Source organism: Microcaecilia unicolor, unplaced genomic scaffold (genome assembly GCF_901765095.1).
Source record: "Microcaecilia unicolor unplaced genomic scaffold, aMicUni1.1, whole genome shotgun sequence".
NCBI lineage: Eukaryota > Metazoa > Chordata > Amphibia > Gymnophiona > Siphonopidae > Microcaecilia > Microcaecilia unicolor.
Window position 1 is genome coordinate 70056 of NW_021963551.1, and position 6000 is coordinate 76055.

The 6000-nt window shown below is 42.6% G+C and overlaps 1 long non-coding RNA gene across 1 annotated transcript; it reads left to right on the forward strand.

Annotated features, from left to right (window-relative positions):
- The first annotated feature begins 4332 nt into the window (after positions 1-4332).
- LOC115459420 lies at positions 4333-5644 on the forward strand. Its single transcript, XR_003940269.1, has 3 exons — positions 4333-4364; positions 4789-4929; positions 5603-5644. It is a non-coding gene; the product is annotated as an uncharacterized LOC115459420 (long non-coding RNA).
- Positions 5645-6000: the final 356 nt, after the last annotated feature.

Genomic DNA, 6000 nt, shown 5'->3' on the forward strand with positions numbered 1-6000 from the left:
ATATATGTTCTGGTGTTGTACCTATGCTGAATTTCAAGTCTGCTCAAATATTGAAATTGGAAGAAAGTGTTGGGACACCAACTAGTAAACTGGAGACAGTTACTCCACAATTACAACAATTTAAAGCAGCTACGGGCTTCTGTTCAGGATGGAACCTTTTTTCATCATAAAGCTGAGAAAACTTTAAACTACATAAGACATTTGAATCTGAGGATTCTTGATTTTCCATGTATATTAAGTACATAAGTACATAAGTAATGCCATACTGGGAAAAGACCAAGGGTCCATCAAGCCCAGCATCCTGTCCACGACAGCGGCCAATCCAGGCCAAGGGCACCTGGCAAGCTTCCCAAACGTACAAACATACGTTATTCCTGGAATTTTGGATTTTTCCAAGTCCGTTTAGTAGCGGTTTATGGACTTGTCCTTTAGGAAACCGTCCAACCCCTTTTTAAACTCTGCTAAGCTAACCGCCTTCACCACTTTCTCCGGCAACGAATTCCAGAGTTTAATTACACGTTGGGTGAAGAAAAATTTTCTCCGATTTGTTTTAAATTTACTACACTGTAGTTTCATCGCATGCCCCCTAGTCCTAGTATTTTTGGAAAGCGTGAACAGAAGCTTCACATCCACCTGTTCCACTCCACTCATTATTTTATATACCTCTATCATGTCTCCCCTCAGCCGTCTCTTCTCCAAGCTGTATAGCCCTAGCCTCCTTAGTCTTTCTTCATAGGGAAGTCGTCCCATCCCCGCTATCATTTTAGTCGCCCTTCGCTGCACCTTTTCCAATTCTACTATATCTTTCTTGAGATGCGCGACCAGAATTGAACACAATACTCAAGGTGTGGTCGCACCATGGAGCGATACAACGGCATTATACATCCTCACACCTGTTTTCCATACCTTTCCTAATAATACCCAACATTCTATTCGCTTTCTTAGCCGCAGCAGCACACTGAGCAGAAGGTTTCAGTGTATTATCGACGACGACACCCAGATCCCTTTCTTGGTCCGTAACTCCTAACGTGGAACCGTGCATGACGTAGCTATAATTTACTCCTAAGGAACTTTTTTTTTTAATAGTTTTTGAAAGAAGTTTTCAAATATACTGAGTCAGCACAAGGCTGGTGTAAATTCTCGTGCCCGACGGATGGCAGGCACACAGAAGGCAGGTATTCTCGAACATCACTTAATTTCTGGGTCAAGCTCCATCTCTGGCCGTCTTCAAATCTAGGCTAAATCCCACCTTTTTGATGCTTCTTTTAACTCCTAACCCTTACTCACTTGCTTAGTCCCCATTTTATCATTCCTACCTTAGTAATTCCCTTATTCCTTATTTGTCCTTGTTTGTCTGCCCTAATTAGATTGTAAGCTCTGTCGAGCAGGGACTATCTCTTCATGTTCATGTGTACAGAGCTGCATACATCTAGTAGCGCTATAGAAGTCGTAAGTAGTAGTAGTAAGGTGGGAATGCCCCCTCCCCCCTTGAAGTTGCACACTAGGTGTGCATGTCATAGAACTGGGCACAGGGCAGATCCCCACGTAACTAGTCTACTTTTAATTGATTGATCCAGTGACTTCATTTGTGGATGGCATCAACTAGAGTCGGGAACCTGCTGAAAATATTGGGAATTACTTTTCATAGTGATTTCACTGTGGAATCTCAAGTAAATTGTTTTGGTAAAGCGCTGTTTTGGGACATTAGGATTTGTAAATAGATCTCACAGGATAGATTTAGGCTAGTAGTTCAATTGCTGATAAGTAAATTGGATTACTGTATTATAGTTTACTTAAGAATTCCTATTTACTTGAAGAGATTACAAACAATGCAGAACGTTGCTTTTGCCTAATCTTTGCTCTTAAGAAATGATTTTTTTTTTTTGTATAAATTTTACTGCATGATATTTAAGATCATCAATGGCACAGCACCATATTATATCAAACCTTATCGGTAGATTTCCTTCTAGTACAAAACGTTTAACTTGTAACACTAATAGTTTAATTTTTCCAAATCCCAGAGCCATTACATCATTAAAAAATGTTTTCTTCAACAATTACCTATCAGGCAGCTGGAGCTTGGTCTTTATTAGCAAATGCAATAAGATCCTTGTCTTGTTATACTTTTAAGAAGGCTATAAAAACTATTTTGTTTTGTGAATATGAATTATTTCAGAATTAGTATTTTTAATTTTATAATTTTGTACATTCCTAAGTTTAAGTTTCTCAATTTTTGATATACTGCCTCTTTTGAAGCTCAAATCAAGGCGGTTTACATAGGACTATTCAGGTACTCGCACTTTCCCTGGTGGGCTGACAATCTGAAGTATATTGTACCTGGGCCAATGGGAGGGCTAAGTGACTTGCCTAGGGTCACACGGAGCTGCAGAGGGAATTGAACCTGGTTCCCCAGGTCCACAACCCACTGTACTAACCATTAGGCCACTCCTCCGCTAGAATTAGCACTCTTAATTTTATAATTTTGTACATTCCTAGATAGGTACTTTAGTTCTCTGATTGATCGTAGTCCGCTTAGAATTTAGCGGAATATAAGAAGTGGAAATATTGTAATTACTGCCAATAAGTGCTTGTTAATGCCAGTAATTAGCACCTAATTGAGTAATTGCATGTGGATCTTGGAACTGTGTCCACATTTGGGCGACCTATGCAGAATCCAATGGATATTGTCAAAAAAACACCCAGGTTCTTGTGCTGCAGCCACCATTTACTCACACTTCAGTATCTGAGCTATTGTCTCTGCTCAGCTTATTTAACTTTACTTATGGCTCCTTGGATTTAACCCAACAACAATCTTACCAGACCTGCACTTGCCTTCCAAATGGTCTTGAAAGTAAAGACTTTAGACGAACACAGTGAATTCCTCAGATGTCCCTGATTGAGAAATGCTCAAGAAATTATGTGGTAGAGTTACTCCCAAATCCATTGACTTTAAATCTGCCTTCTGGGCCAGTACTACTGGTGGTCTTGCCCTAGGCAGAATCCGGGCTTCCTCTACTGCCATCTCATCTTCAGCTCCTGTTTCAATTGAGATGTATGGCCCTGGCTAACTGGCTGCAGTCGTTGATTCCCAACCATTCCACTGTCCTCCTTGGTACAAAAGGGACTCGGAGGTCCTTGTCATGGCTATGGCAATGTTCCTGCACAGCTGGGCTCAGCATGATGTTGGCATCTAGAGAAAGAGCCAACCCATCTGTCCCCCATCCCCAACTCAGGTGATGCCACAGCCCTGGTATCCTTACCCCAAGGGTACAAAATGTTCAACAAATTGGCCAATAGAGCCCATAGCTGTATGAGAAATGGGTTCCGCAGGATAATTTCTAAACTTGCCTTTCCTTTATCTCAGATCTGTCCATGGCTTTCTTAGTATCTGTAAATTGTGAGACTTTCTGATTTCCTGGTCTCGGCTCTTATGTTCCTTCCCCTCACTAATTGCCAGTTTTGTGTTGGCTTTTCATGATTCTGTTCAGATGCTCCATGTCATTCTTTTTTTTTTTTTTCTTCACCTTTAAACCTCAGCTGCTTGTTGTAGTGAAATATCCTTGGTTGCTCTCCATAAAAATCTTTTTTGTTAGGTCTTCCCAGTTGCTTAACTTAAAATCTTAGTTTTTGCCCTCATTATCTCTGGAGTTGACTGTTGCAACTTTATCGGCCTGGCCCTTTCCTCCTTGAAATGTCTCCTGTTAATTCAGTCCACAGCTATTACGCTTCTGTAGCGCACACTGCTTTGACCATACCTCCCCCGTTCTTATTTTGCACTATTAGCTCCCAGTCACCACCTGTCTCAAATGTAATTCTTGCCCTCGTTTGTGCACTTTGTTCTTGGGCTTTGCTGTGTTCATTCCTCCCTCTGCCGCTGCTTGGAAATTTGCTGACACAGCTTTCTCTTATCTTGGACCTTCCCTATGGGTCTGTCTGCCACTATATCTCCATTGAGTCCTCTTTTCCAGACAGGTATGAAGGCTTGGTGCTTTGACTTGTCTTTCACCCAGGGCCTTGGGGCAGAGTGTTGATGCTTGCTACCAGTACTATCTCCTCTTCTTCCCTTTAACTTTGACATTGTAGCTTTTATTGTAGTTTCTAATTCATTTTATGGTAAGCAGTCCTGCTGGCTTCTGGATTCTCTAAGGGTGGTCTAGCAAATGTTATGAATAAATAAAATAACTAATGAAGAGCAGCTAAAAGTGATATTTAGACCCTGCTATGAAACCAAGCTCTGTTTTCTTCACAGGAGTTGGTGGTGGCGCTCAGCCACCTTGTGGTTCAGTATGAAAGCAACTTCTGTACCGTAGCCCTGCAGTTCATGGAAGAGAGGAATTACCCTCTGCCCTCACCAGCAGCCACAGGTACATCTCCTTCCACTGGAAACTAGAAAAACCTAATGAAATGGTGATAAGAGAGGTGGCGTGCAGAGAGGGTGCAGTAATTCATAAAGGGCGAGGCCAGTGCTAGAATGAGTGGGTGCAGAGCGCAGTTAATACCTGGGAGCCTTGGAGAAAGAAATGCACGTTACCACGCAGACTGCGGAACAGATTTTAGCCTTAATGCCATGGGGAGAGGTCCGTCTTATCTTGTGACTCCTACCCCTTTCCCAAATTCTGAAGTGGAAACGGTTGCATATGTAAGATCTTGTATGTCCACCAAGGAAAGCACAAGTGGACTGTGGGATAATGCAGACCAATGCCTCCTTCCTTTAGAATAATGTATGGTACATCCACTATGTTGTGCAGTTGCCAGAACAAATTTCTTCTTTCTTTTCTTTCTTGCTAGATGGTGGAAGTTTGACACCAGTGCGTGATGGTCCCTGCACCCCACGTCTTCGTTCTGTGAGTTCCTACGGGAACATTCGAGCAGTCACTACTCCACGAAACCTGAACAAATCTCTCCAGAACCTGACGTTGAATGAAGAGGGTAAAATCCTGGGGAGAAGGGGAGGAACCAGGTCTTTGGTGGTGGGTTTTTTTTTTCCCCTGTATGAAAGGGATAGTTCACTCTGCAGTCACATGAAACTCAATAAACCCCTTTAATGGATACTGTTAAAGTAGTCGGTCTAATCAGTGTCCAGAGTGTAAACCACTGAAGATGTCCTGCTTAATAAGAACTGCCATTTGACTGACTCGCAACAGCACTGACATACGCTCCTGTTCTGTTTTACCCTGTTTCTCTCTGTGCCTATGATTCTGCTTTTCATGGAGGAATTGAAATTAAAAGACCAGCCATAAAGTGTGGTAAAACTAAAACTGAATTAGTCTGTAAGAGCTGGTCTGGGCCACACGGAAAACTCTATTCATAATTCAAAGTAGATGCTAGAGCTTGGATAAATGTTCGGTTCAGGTATTCCAGACTACCGTCCTACTTCATTTTGGAGCTTATAGTTTTATTGTAAAAACATTGGCAATATCCCTGGTTTCAGTGTCTGCAAGCTTACCAGCAGAAGAGGAATCTAGACTCAGCTCAGGTAGAAAGAAATCATTTGTAGTGGGACCTCTGTAGGCTGGGCCTCTTCACTGCCTACCTTCTGGTGGGTTTGTGATGCTCACAGTCAGGAGTATGTTGTCAATTAAGCTTCTCCTTCTGTCACCAGCTGGAAACTCTGTGGCTTTCTCCCCTGGGAACCTGAGCACAACAGCAGTGCCAGCAGCACCCTGGGTAGCCCGGATAATGAGGATACATCCTGTCTTTCGAAACCATCGATAAAATGCGTCGGGTCAGCTCCTACTCCTCTCTCAACTCACTGATAGGTGAGTACCTCACTCTGGCCTGCCTCCCCGCGCTCTCTGGATTTATGTAGAAAACAGAAATGTGCGGCAGAGCTGTGCTAAAGAAAGGAAAGGGTTGAGTGAATTACCATTTTGCTTCCCCCCCCCCTCAAAATACTTCATTGAAATGCAACAATAAGTAATAAATAGCTCTACAAAAACTACAGAAAATCACAGCACCCCCATCCCCAACATATCCCCCACCTCAGGAATGCAGTGGTGT